The sequence below is a fragment of the Erythrolamprus reginae genome, chromosome 5 (assembly GCF_031021105.1).
Source record: "Erythrolamprus reginae isolate rEryReg1 chromosome 5, rEryReg1.hap1, whole genome shotgun sequence".
NCBI lineage: Eukaryota > Metazoa > Chordata > Lepidosauria > Squamata > Dipsadidae > Erythrolamprus > Erythrolamprus reginae.
The window spans coordinates 28370172-28384143 of NC_091954.1; the positions used below are offsets into that span (position 1 = coordinate 28370172).

Below are 13972 nucleotides of genomic sequence, written 5' to 3' on the forward strand. Positions count from 1 at the left end.
ACCACTGCAATTTCAGATACTATCAGCAGCATGGTAAAAATTAAACTTGGCAAAATTATTGAGCTTAATGCATGTGACATATTTTGATAAAGAAAATATGAAATAATATAATACCACAATTGCAATGAATGGCTAATGCATTCGTCCCTCTGAAGCAGACTGTTGTTACAAACTGCATTTGGATTTACAGGTACTCCTTGATTTTCAACAGTTCATATAGTGACAGTTCAAAGTTGCATGATTACCGCAAAAGTTATTTATGACCATTTTGCACACTTACAACCATTACGACATCCCTGTAATCCTATGATAAAAATTCAGATGTTTGGTAACTGGTTCTTATTTAACATGGTTGCAGTGTCCTGGGGTCATGGGATCACTTTTTGCAACTGTCTCTCAAGCAAAATCAATGGGAAAGCCAGATTCAACACATGCAGTGATTCACTTAACAACAGTTAAAACTCATTTAACAAATGCCTCACTTAGCAGCAGAAATTTTGGGCTCAATTGTGTGTTGCAAGCTAAGGACCACTGGTAAATTAATATCCTGGTAATCTAGCCATCATTTTTATGACTACAATATTCCCACTCCAATACAATAGCATTGCCCAATCTTAAAATCATAGTTATTTTAGCACAAATGCTTACCTAAATCTTTCTGCAAATTAGCAAACATACTGAAATGACAAGTTATACTGCCAAGTCCCCATTGCATAAAAATAAAACTAACAATGGAATTACAAAACAAGGATGAGACAGATTTCTATAGGGCATGGGACAAATGGTACCATTGGTTAAAAAAAAGAAATTACTTAAAAACTTTTCATCAAGAAAAATATCCAACAAAAACAACTTGTAAAATTAGCAATCTACGTCACAAATCATAATATCAAACTGAAACGACAAGTTGTAAACATCAATTGACACGAACTTTAAATTACAAAGAAACTGAATGAACAAACCCTTAAACTACTGATACGTGTTGGCACTAACAATTACATCAAAAACATATAGATAAAAACTTTAGGGAAATCTACACAACCTATGTGCTTAAAACAAAGGCCGCAAAGCATGAAAGCCCCAGCTTTAACGCTGGCCCTATACACTCTTCTTACTACATAAAAATAAAACTGAATAGAGCTGAAAATTAAACATCCTCAAATAAAACAAGAAAAGCAAGAAAACTAAATAATGAGGGGAAAGAATAAAGGGTTATATTACAATAATTTCTGTGCAGTTTTTAATAGAAATACAGTAGAACAGTACAGGATTAACCATCTAATTTAATTTTTTGTGTGTATTATTTTATAATTGCTTTGTGAGCCCAGCTTCTTTTTAGAGTCTATTTTCTTTCCATTGTTTCTTTCTACTTTCTTTCTTATTGTATAGTATCAAAACTATTACTTAAAAACTTTTCATCAAGAAAAATATCCAACAAAAACAACTTGTAAAATTAGCAATCTACGTCACAAATCATAATATCAAACTGAAACGACAAGTTGTAAACATCAATTGACACGAACTTTAAATTACAAAGAAACTGAATGAACAAACCCTTAAACTACTGATACGTGTTGGCACTAACAATTACATCAAAAACATATAGATAAAAACTTTAGGGAAATCTACACAACCTATGTGCTTAAAACAAAGGCCGCAAAGCATGAAAGCCCCAGCTTTAACGCTGGCCCTATACACTCTTCTTACTACATAAAAATAAAACTGAATAGAGCTGAAAATTAAACATCCTCAAATAAAACAAGAAAAGCAAGAAAACTAAATAATGAGGGGAAAGAATAAAGGGTTATATTACAATAATTTCTGTGCAGTTTTTAATAGAAATACAGTAGAACAGTACAGGATTAACCATCTAATTTAATTTTTTGTGTGTATTATTTTATAATTGCTTTGTGAGCCCAGCTTCTTTTTAGAGTCTATTTTCTTTCCATTGTTTCTTTCTACTTTCTTTCTTATTGTATAGTATCAAAACTATTCTATTTTCAGACTAAAATCATTTCAATCACTGCTCTTGTTTCTCTCTCAGAAGTCAATTTTTGTCTTGTCCACCAGAGCTGTCCTGGGAATTGATGAGGGAGCTTGACTGAACTTTCCTCCTATTTCAACCCTTTCTTCCCCTAGTAGGTGGAGGAAAGCCTCAGCATCAGTTGTTTCAATTAACTAAATATTTGGGAACATTTAGAAAATAAATATTGATACATTTGAAGTGCAACTAAAATTCTTTTCAAACGTGGATATAGAACAAAGAATAATGTAAATGGACAAAGTAGATTTGTTTGAAATGGTATACGGCCATGATGGTGAACCTATGGCACACATGCCACAGATGGAATGCAGAGTCATATTGGAGGGCACGTGAGGCATTGCCCTATGTCAGCTCCAGCACACATGTGCATGCTGGGCAGCTTATTAAACCCCAGCAAAAAACCACACAACGGGCAAACTAGAAGTTCAGAAAAATGGACTTACGCTTTGCCCTCTGTGCTGTTCTTCGCACTCTGATCTTCAGAAAGCTTTTCTAAGATTTCGAGTGTGAAAAACAGCACAAAGGGCAAACTGGAAGTCCGTTTTTCTGAACTTCTGGTTTGCCCATTTGCCTGTTTTTCACTGTCCCAGGCTTCAGTAAGTCCTGTACACATGCACAGGGATGGGGGAGGGATTGTGTGCATGTGCAGGGGCAGCATGGGGGATGCACATGCATTTGGAAGAGGTAATGGGTGTGGGCACATGTGCACGTGCTAGCACATGCACACACACTCTTTTGGCATGCAAACCAAAAAAGGTTCACCATCACTGGTTTAGTGATGAACAGAGGATTGGATTAGAAGACCTCAAAGGTTCTTTCCAACTGTTATTCTGTAAAGAATGAAGGCTGACAAAATTGATTTTAGACAAGTATAAATTATATAACACAACTATAATTGTTCTCCCATTCAGTTCCTTGGTGACCATCCAATTCACTGCCTTTCCTGACTTTTTTTCAGGATGCTTTTAATTACAGCTAGAAAATAGGAGGTTGGCAAACTGCAAAAGCACCAAGCACATATTAATCTACCACAAGACTCCAAAGTCTCACAGATTTACATCTTTTTTTTTTAATTCTCCTTGTTTCCATAGCATCTTTAGTTTCCTTTCCTTTCATTTTTCAAGACATTTTGAGACTGCGTCCCACACATATACTTAATTTGTCCTTTGAACCCAGGTCTAATCCCTATCTACCATTTAAAACCAAAGTTTTAGGCAAGAATACAGAATGTACCTACGTTTGCTTAAATTCATCATTTAGAACTAAAAGGCGAGAAGCCTTTGAATGTTATTTAACAAATCTTTAAAAATATTTTTAGAGGATTGTGTGCTTGTTTATCTACTGCCAATAAAATGCCTGGTGGCATTTTTGTGCACAGAAGTTCTATATATTAGGAATTTCATTTAAAAAGAAACACAAATCTTCAGCGACAGGAATTAAGTTTAGTTCTAAGTTAATGAGATCAGTAGCAATGAAATGCATAGTTTTCAGGGATATGACTGCATGAAGATTTTATCAAGAAATAACAAAAATCTTATATATAATATATAAACATCTGGTTGTCACTAAGCAATGCATTCCAAGGAAACAAAGCAATGTTATGCATACAGTAATCATCCTATATGTATTTATATGATAAAAAGAAGTGCATAAAGCAGATCAGGGACCATATTAATTTCCTGTGGGCATTGTACTAACTTCATTCTAGGCTTGATTTATTTTAGGAAACAAAGACCATAATACCCACATATGATATCTTTTACCAACAGATATGACAGTACATAAGCAACTTATATGTCATTCATTGATAAGATCCATACAAGGTTGTCAAAAAAAATGTCCATTTTGTGAGTTTATTAAATTAAGATACACTATAGAATAGTACTGCTTGTTTTTATTTTTGTACATAACATACAAAAGAAATCCACTACACTGGATGATTCAGAAAGTTTTAAACAGTAGGGAAACAATGTCTCCTCAAGGCCCCCTAATAGTGTGTGAATCACTCAAGAATATTTACAAAAGATAACTCATTAAACATATTTGCATGGTAATTTTACAGCTCTTCTATTGGTTTATTTTTTGTTTGTCCTGGTACTAGACTGGAAACTAGAATGCATCATTCCTGTTTATTGGGGGGGGGGGGAGAGAAGCAGCTTCCTTCCTTCCCTCCTTCCTTCCTTCCCTCCTTCCTTCCCTCCTTCCTTCCTTCCTCCTTCCCTCCCTCCCTCCCTCCCTCCCTCCCTCCTGTCAGCTGCAGTTCAAATATTTGCAGTAGATGACAGATATAATTTTTTTGGCCTTCACTTGGCCCGGGTTTAGGGGGGTAGTTGGTCTTGCAGGCCCGAGGCTTTGGGCCTATAGGCCTCGTTTTGTGAGGTCTAGGAATTCCTCACTTAGGAGCCTTCCTTTTCCCTGTTGGAGGGGCTCTTTCCTCCTCCTTTGGCCTTAGTTGGCCCAGGGACAGGGGGGGTTTAGGCTTTGCAGGCCTGTTGGCCTTGCCGGGGCCTTGAGCCTCCGAGCCTCTGGGGGGTATAGGGGGTGCCCTGCTGGCCAGCCTCTCTCCTCCTTTCCGCAGGAGTGGAGGCTTTTTGGTTTTAATTTCTCACTAAGGCCCCTTGTTCATCTGATACAAGGGGGTGGTTGGCCTTGCAGGCCTGCAGGCCTGTAGGCCTAGCCGGGGCCTCTGGTGAAGGTGTGCCCTGTTGACCCCCCTTTTCTCTGCCCCTCTTCCCTGGCAGTGGCCTCTCCCCCTTTTTTCTGTTGGGGGGGGCTTTCCCCCCCATTTTCGGCCTTGGGTGGCCTGGTATCTGGGAAGGGTACGGCCTCGGATCTTGTTGGGGGGCCTTTTGCCTCTTAGGCATAAGTGTTTTAGGTCAGTTTTTGCTTTCACATTACTAGCGAGAGAAAAGGGGGTCTTTGAAATACTGGCTTCATTTTCATTTATTTACTTTTTTTCCTAATGGCTCCCAAAAGGCTAAAACCTCTGCCTACGGCCTCGGAAACGGTGGTGCGGCCCAGGAGGGCCATCAGGGCCTCGGCTAGGGCCCGGCTGACCCAGGAGGAGGCCTGGACCTGGGCCAGATGCGGTGATAGGCCAAGGGATCCTCCAGCGAGCGTTACTAATTTGCCTGCCCATGCTTGGTCCAGGATGATCGAGAGACTGGATGACATGGACGCACGTTGGCGGTCGGTGCATGGGCCTGGGGGTCACATCTTATCAGCTCCTGCGGCTTTTGGATGGCCACCGAGCGAGGCAACGGCCCAGACCAGGCAGATGACAGCAGCATCTGGTTTGTACACAACAGGATCCCGATTGATGACACCTAGTTCAATGGTGTTGGGTGAGGCAGTTGTACACCACACATTTACACCGCCCCTCCCTTTATCCGGGCAGGCTCTGGGGCCACCGGCTTCGGGGAGTGGGGTCCATGCTTCCAGGGTTAGAATGGCCTTCACCTGTAATCAGGTTTCGGCTTCCACCGCTACTCCTGCGGTGGCCCATTTTCCTGGGTTGGCTTTAGGGCCCTCGGCCGGGAAAGACACCGTGTGGGTGGTGACCATTCCGTGTGGGTTGCCTCCTACCCCTCTTGGATTTCACCGGCATCCATTAGGGAGTGGGTTTGGAAGGGAGAATATATTGATTCATCCTCCCTCCTGCACGGAGAAGTCCCAACCCTGGCACCAGGTCCAATAAGGGCTGTAAGGAGAGAAAAGATGGGGATGGACCGGCTAAGAGGCAGCCCCCCTCTGGGACAAAAGGGCCCCACCCTGATTAAATTAAGGGTTCTGGAAGAGATGCTTCAAGAATATCACCCTCGCAAGAACGCAGAGGCGCTCCTGCAGGGTTTTACAGAAGGCTTCAGGATACCTTATGTCGGGCCTAGGAAGGCTTTCATGGCCAAGAACCTTAAGTCGGTGGTGGGTCATGAAGATATTGTTAGGGCTAAAATCCAGAAGAAGGTGGCCAAAGGAAGGGTATTGGGCCCCTTCCTGTGCCTGCCTTCGCCAGCTCTTAGGGTGTCCCCCCTGGGGGTGGTTTCCAAGAAGGCTAGTGGTGAATTTCGGTTGATTCACCATTTTTCCTTCCCAAAGGGAGATTCAGTGAATGATTTCATTCCTGAAGAGTTTTGCTCAGTTCGCTATGCGTCCTTTGACGTGGCGGTGGATATGGTTAGGAAGTGTGGCGTAGGAGCTCTCATGGGTAAATGCGACATTAAGTCAGCATTCCGGCTCCTTCCCATACACCCGGATGATTTGGAGCTTTTGGGTTTCCACTTTGAAGGTAGCTATTATGTAGATAGAGCACTGCCCATGGGCTGCTCTATATTTTGCTCCCTGTTTGAGAGCTTTAGCACCTTCTTAGAGTGGGCGCTCAAGAGGCGATACGGTTCAGATTCGGTAATTCATTACCTCGATGATTTCCTGGTGGCTGGGCCTGCGCATTCTGAGCGATGTTCGGCTCTAATGTAGGCCTTCAAGATCCTTTGTGCTCATCTGGTGGTTCCTTTGGCCCCTGAGAAGACCGAAGGCCCCGCCACCAGGATTACCTTTTTAGGTATTGAATTGGACTCTGTTGAGCAATCTTGTAGATTGCCCTTAGAGAAGCTAATTAAGATCCAGGGTAAATTGGACCAAGTGTTAGCGAACCGTAAGGTGACCCTTTGCCAACTTCAGGAATTGGCTGGGCTACTTAATTTTGCCTGTCGGGTGGTAGCCCCCGGCAGGGCCTTTTCCCGGCATGTGTACACGGCAATGAAGGGGCTCCGTTTTCCCCATCATCGAACACGATTATGTGCTGGGGTCAGGAATGACCTACATGTCTGGTGGGTCTTTTTAGCCCACTTCAATGGTCGGTCCTTCTGGAGGCACGAACTTCTATTGGAAGCTGAGTTGCAATTGTGTTCGGACGCCGCGGGGACCTGCGGGTTCGGGGTTATTTTGGGCGACCAGTGGTGCTATTCCATGTGGCCTCCGGAATGGAGGGCCTCTCCTGTGGTCAAGGATTTGACCTTCTTGGAGCTGTTCCCATTGGTGGTAGCTTTAGAGATCTGGGAGGAGCAATTTAGAGACAAAACGGTACACTTTTGATGCGACAACCTGGCGGTAGTCCACGTTGTGAATGCCCTGTCCTCTAAAAATGACAGGGTCATGCGGCTTGTCCACCATTTTGTCTACAGGTCTTTGTCTCTGAATGCATTGTTTCTGGCCCGGCACATTTCCGGGATAGATAATGGGATTGCTGACGCCCTGTCCCGTGGTCACTCTCCAGGTTCAGGACTCTGGCCCCATGGGCTTGCGCGTCACCAGAAGCCTTCCCCTGCTACCTCTGGAGCCTGGGTGGGCTCCCGGGCAGCGGTAGTTCGAGGCAGGTAATGCCATGGCTCTCTCAGTGACGCCTGGCCCTTAGGTTTTTATCGGTAATCAGGTAGCGAGTTCTCTGTTGAATTTGGACAGTCTAAGGTTACCCGCATACCCGGTCCATCATGGTTGATCACTTGAGAGAGTTTTGCGCTCTGCTTAAGCAGTGCGGCCTGTCGGTAAACATTATTAGGTTAGACGGCAGGCCTGGCTTTTCTTTCTAAAGCCAGGGGTTTTTCTGACTCCTCCCGCGATTTTCGCGTTTGGAAGATGCTAGAGGAATGAATGAGGGAATGACCTAGCCCCAGTAGACAGTAGTCAGGTTTAACTGTACAGCAGCTGTCCCTCATTAATGGTCTTAGGATCAGCCTGTGCGCCTCTCTGTCTGTGGTCCGCCTTTTCAGGCGGTGGCCAACGCGACATTTTCAGGGCCCTCCGAGTGAGTGGGGCTTGGGCCTCCTCTAAAGGGGTAGGTCGCTTCAGAGAGTTGCGGTCTTAGACCTTAAATTTAGGTGAGTGTGTCTCCCTATTGGCAAGACATTCTAAAATTGACCAGTGGGGATTGAGCGTAGCAGCCACCAGTTAGTAGTCTGTCGGGTGGCGCTCTTCCTCCTTTATGCCGTGGGCAGAGCGGGTCAGGGGTACCTGGGAGTCTGTAAGACGGTTTCCCACATCCCCGCTATCAAATTTTGGGGAGATTCGACCAGGGCGCTAGTTGCGTCATGTTTGGACTTGGCCCTCTGCCCCAGAGCGTGTGCCATGATGGGGTTAAACCCAGGTGGCCAGCCTTGCACAAGGGTTCAAGACTTATCTGTATTGGGTGGCCTGTCATTGAATCGTCAGGCCACGAAGACCTGCGGCTCTTCGCTTCGCATGTTGGTTGTCTGTCATTGAATAGTCAGTCCCGCGAAGACCTGTGGCTCTTCGCCTCTTTTCTTGGTTGCCTGTCATTGATTTGTCAGGCACGTGAAGACCTGCGGTTCTTCACATTATGTATTGGGGGCCTGGCAAGGTTTTGCCAGGCCTGCGAAGACCTGCGGCACTTCGCCTAATTGGCCAGCCACACAAGTGGCTGGTCTGAAATCCTTCTACGGATTTTGAGGGACGCCATTTCCCCTAGCGCCATTCATAAGGTCAGGTGAAAGGTGTAGAGGGCCTTTGGCAAAACTGGTTAGAGAGTTGGGTGGGGTAGTGGTTTCCCATCCCGATATCGCTTTTGTTCAGCTGCGGCTTCACCGCGCTGGCAGCGTTCACCTGTCAGAACAGGAGAACGTCTTCTGTTACAGGACCCGCAGAAGTCCCTGCGGCTCCATGTTAGGTTGAATTAAATTAATTTTAATTTAATTAATAAAAATGACCCAATTTTAAATCCAGCTCTGTGTCTGTGTCGTTACTCTGCCTCTGCTGCAATGCGCGGCCGGTGACTTATCCCCGGCCTGGATTTGCTGCTGGGCCAGGGTGACACGGCCCCCGGCGCAGCTGCCATCTTGTAGGCCGGGATCTCGCGAGATTTCACGAGATCCCGGCCACTTTCTGGGCATCGGCCCTGGCCGATGATGTCGTCGGGGGGCGGAGCCTGCCAGCCCTATATAAGAGGCTGTGCAGGCTCGGGGCCTCCTTTTCACCCTGACGACGAGCAAGCGAACACCCGCCCACCCTCCCTATCTTTCAGTGTGCCACTGTGGGTCGCCCTTTGGGGGACAAATAGGAATTTTTGGCGGTCTTGGTATTTTCTGCGACCGTTTTTTCGCCTATTCCACACTGTGGTGACGGATGGATGGTTAGGTGGTGCTTCGCTCCCCGATTAGTCTAAATTGGCTTACCTTTGGTCATTTGGGTAGGCAGGTTAGGGGTGGAAATTGGGTGGTGTTTAGCAACTGCGTGTTCTCCGTTGGGCATCTTTGGGGATGATTGACAGGTTCTCTCCAAGGCTCATGGTGCCTTTAGTTCGATCTGAGTAATTGGGGGGAACCTGTCCTTGGGTCCCGCCCATTTCTATCCCCTTGTAGGGGTTAGACGGCGAGACCTCCCACATGCAGGTGCATGGCTGCGATCCAGGTGAGGGCGGGGCCCTTCACCTGGATCAGCATGGAGCTACACCCATAGTTGCCCTGGAAGTTTTTCTGACATCATTTCCGCCCCGGAAGTAATTGTTTGACCCTGCGGGTCCTTGTTAGGTTTAGTTAAATTATGCTAATTTAATGAATGAATTATGTAAATTTAATTGATAAAATGACCCAATTTTAAATCCAGATCTCTGTGTCCGTGTCGTTGCTCCGCCTCTGCTGCAAAATAACAACTAATAGTTCCAAGAAATTGTAGAAGATGAGGAACTTCAGACAGTAATACCTGAAAGCCATGTTGTTCTCAATTCCTTGGTTTTGCTAGTTTGCCATTAATGGTTTCTCCTGGAAGCTCTGATTTAGGCAGATCAAAATTGGGTTGAAAGAACAGTCCTTAAGATGCCCTAATGGCAAGTCAGAATCTGTAGCAGGATTGGCAGAAGCTGGGGCGGGGGGGGGGAGCAGAGTTAAAACAGGAATCAGCCTAGAATCCCTACATAGCTACAAGCAAACTAAGTCCAACCACCTCTCTTGAATTTTGTTGAACTTTATCTAATTCCACGATGATAGATGTTAGTTGAGAATATTCCTGTGCAAAGACATGAGTAGCAATACATTAGTTTAACTGAACCTTCACGTGTGGACCTGATCTTTTTCACCTGATGGAATCAACACTTTGAATTAAATTATGCATGGAGCTGATAGGAAGCCAATGCAAATTCCAGAGAACTATGCTAATGTTTATGTAGAATCCCATCCCCACCCAAAAAATTGAGTCAATGTTGCAAGATCCTCTTGTGCCAGGTGTGGGTATGGATGCAAATATCACACCTACTGGTATGGGTATGGCCGGGTGCAAATATCACACTTACTAATTTAGGATAAAGGCCCTTCTAGTCACAATCTTCATATTCAGCAGTGAAATCATGGACATGCCCATGTCTGAATCCCCACTGAAATGGATCCAGTGATTTTTTGCTTTGTAGTTGATAATTTCCCAATACAAGGTACCCACATCAGCTCAGTCTATTGAGGAAGGAACATACCACACCTTCTTTCTGAAGAGACATTTTCTACCTACTGAATTTAACCTATCAACACTTCTCAAGACTACCTAAGAGCTATAATAGATAGGGATTATGACCTTCAAAACCTGGGACAACATACTTGGTTCATCAGAGTTTACAGGCCAAAATCAATTCAATATAGCATAACTAGGTGCTACCTATGAATTGAGAGGCTAGACTGCTATGCAAGAATATTTACATATTGAACCTGTACTGTTTGTTTTGTTAGACAAGGACCATGGTGTGACCTACTAGCAGTCAATAAATGTATTCATAGCATTACTATAGCTCTTCAGCTAAATGTCTGATTTGCTGCCAAAAGGGCATGAAAAAGATATTTGCTGCCAAAAGGGCATGAAAAAGATATTCATGAGAAAAACATCAGCATGTCAGATGCAAAATGTATCAAATAAGATATTTTTCTTATTCATTTATTTGTTTATTTATTCATTCATAACATTGGGATCTAAGTGGGATACATTCAAAGAATAAGACATCACCTTACAATAGACACAAACCTTGGGGGACTGTCATAGTTTCTCTTAATTTAATCTTAAATTACATATATAGCTGAAAGCTACAGCTAGCTGAATCTTCACTTCAGCTAGAAATTTATATATATTTCTCCCCTTTTTGGCCAGCAAGACTTACTTTGCTTTTTGAAGTTTCTCTGAATAATTGTTCACCTTCTGCCTAATATCCCTGCAGTCTTTTTAAAAGCTGAGATAGGTGCATTCTGCAGCAGGTTAACATCCAAATCATAAACATGCTTACTCAGAAATAAATTTCTCTATGTTCAATGTGGCTAACTTACCAAGTATGTATGGAATGCAGCCTATGGATACAAAAGTACATCCTTCAAATGTTAAATTAGTTTCACATCTACTTCAGAGGACACCAATGTGATAATTACTTATTCCACCACCTGCAAGGCTCACGTGGTTGTTTAAAGTTTTAAGTCTCACGTGGTTGTTTAAAGAATTCAAAATATAACTGAAGGAATTCAATGAAAGCCTTCTACTCACAAAAAATGTATATATTTCTGTCAGAGGGACTGAAGATGTCTAAATTTTCCTTCCTGGCAGTTTTCTTGCCATTTTATAGTGTTTTCCCATTCTCCGGAAAAATTATGAGCTGATATGGAGGGAAACAAGCTCCTTCTAAATGTAATATCACCTTAATATTAGAAAACATCATTTGGATTTTGTCCAATGTCAGTATAGTGTTCTACCACATCAATTTTTATGTACAAGAAATATGTTCTTATCTTGGCAACTCAGAGAAGGACACAGACTTTACTGTTGGCTGAGGAAAAGCACAGGGATGCAGCTTATTCGTTCCTGAAATATGTGAGTGGCACCAACCAAGACAGAGAAACAAAAAGAGAAAGAAGAGACAGAAAAAATAAATTTAAAGCCCATTCAGAGCAGGTAGACAGTGACCCAGTTAACACAGGGTGATTATAAAGAAGTTTAATGTAGCAACAAATAAACAAATAAATAAAAAACCAGAAGGTGTCTAATAGCTCCTCTTCTAACAAATTTTATTAAATGGCACAAGCTTTTGTGTGCCATAGTTCACCTCATCAGATGCATTGAATGGATGCACTGAAGTAGGACTGTTAAATGAATATAACTAGATGCTAAAAATGTATTCCAATTTTTTGCTATCCAAGACTAATATGGCTCTTGTATTCTGTAATATGTTTAATGTGGCCAGAAATTCCCAGTTTAAATAATTATGGTAGATGCCAGTTGCACTGTTATTTTTTTTAAAGAAAACTTTGTTTTTGCTGTTTTTAATGCAAAATAATTTTCACAGCAGCAGTGAATAAAGCAGCAGATGAGCTGTACAGCTTTTTCTTTCTTTCTTTTAAATAACACTATAATGCATCACATTTTTTTCACACAATTAATGAATCACATTTTATTCACATAACCGATGGCCGATATATCCAGCCAAGATTTCTGAATATATGGAAGCATATTTAAACCTCCTTGGTGATCTAGTTATGAGGTTACAGTAATAGAGGAATCCAGAATTGGTTTTAGAATTGTAGATACACAGCAATAGAAAATTCTTCCAATTTAGTGAGATTGATTCAAAACACTTTACATTAAGTGATCATTCATCACTTTATCTTCCACATATCTTATGAATAGCTGCAATGCTCAGATATCTCTCAGCAAATGGTACAGATGGTGTTTGGAAGGCAACTTAAAGAGCACTATATTTTTTATCTTCTAAAAGAGCTTGTGCCCTATGAAAGGTGTTCTTTTTCAGGTGTTATAAACATCTTCATGATTGTTCCCCCCTACCCCCACCCCCTAACTTATAAAAACTGTTATTGCCAGTAGTCTATAACTCTTAAAATTTTGCCTTTTTGCCTTTCTTCACTAAAATGCCCAGCCGGCGTTAAGGATTTGCGGCAGGGCCAGGGAAATGCAACCCTCAGCCTCAGCCGCCATTTTGAATGGCCGGGATCTCGTGAGATTTCGCGAGATCCCGGCCATGAGTTGTCATCGGCGTTTGCTGATGACGTTGCCGGGGCAGAACCTGCCAGCCCTATATAAAGGGCTGCGCAGGCTCGGGGCCTCCTTTTCGCCCCGGACAACGAGCAGGCGAACACCCGGCTGGTGTTCGCCGAAGACTGGAGGCCATTTCATTAGGACGAGGAGTATTGGGACCTATAGGCCTTGCTGGGCCTTCCTCCCGGGGAGGTGAGAAGGGACTAGGTTTCCCCCTGTATTTGGGGGGGGGGAATCATGTGGGCAGTAGGCCCCCTTTACTGGGGGCTTTAGCCTCTTTTGGCCTTCTCAGGCCCGGAAAAGGGGGGGTGTTTTGGATGGGCCTGCAGGCCTTGTCGGGGCCTATGGCTTTGTGGTCTCTGGGACTAGGTGGGGTGCCCCGGGGGACACCCCCCCCTTTGTCAAGGGTGTCAGAGGACTGTCATTTTGGTGCTTGATTTCAAAAATAAAAATAAAAAATAAAAAAAATAAAAATAAAGAGGATTGCTCCTAAGAGGCAAAAGGCTTTGCCTCCTGCCCCGGAGATGGCGGCTCGGCCTCAGAGGGCTTTGAGGCCCTTGGTTAGGGCCTGGCTGGCCAATGAAGAGGCCCAGAATAGGGCCAGGAGGGGGGGGTAGGCCTCGGGATTTTCCAGCAGGTGATTCTAACTTGCCTGCTCATTCCTGGTCTAGTGGATGGAATGCCTGGATGAGCAGGACGCACAGTGGCGGTCGGTATATGGGCCGGGGGCCCCCATCCCATCGGCTCCCGCGGCTCTTGGCCGACCTCCGAGCGAAGCGGCGGCCCAGACCAGGCAAGTGTCAACGGCAGCTGGATCGGTCGCCGCAGAATCTCCTTGGATGACACCTAGTGCTATGGTGTCAGGTGAGGCGGCCCTCCCTTTATCTGGGCAGGCTTTTATGCCACCGG

The 13972-nt window shown here is 44.1% G+C and overlaps 1 protein-coding gene across 2 annotated transcripts in view; it reads right to left on the reverse strand.

Annotated features, from left to right (window-relative positions):
• The window catches only part of PCDH15 (protocadherin related 15), a 1574801-nt gene that overhangs the window by 761745 nt on the left and 799084 nt on the right, over positions 1–13972 (reverse strand). The gene's annotated exons all lie outside the window — the stretch shown is intronic.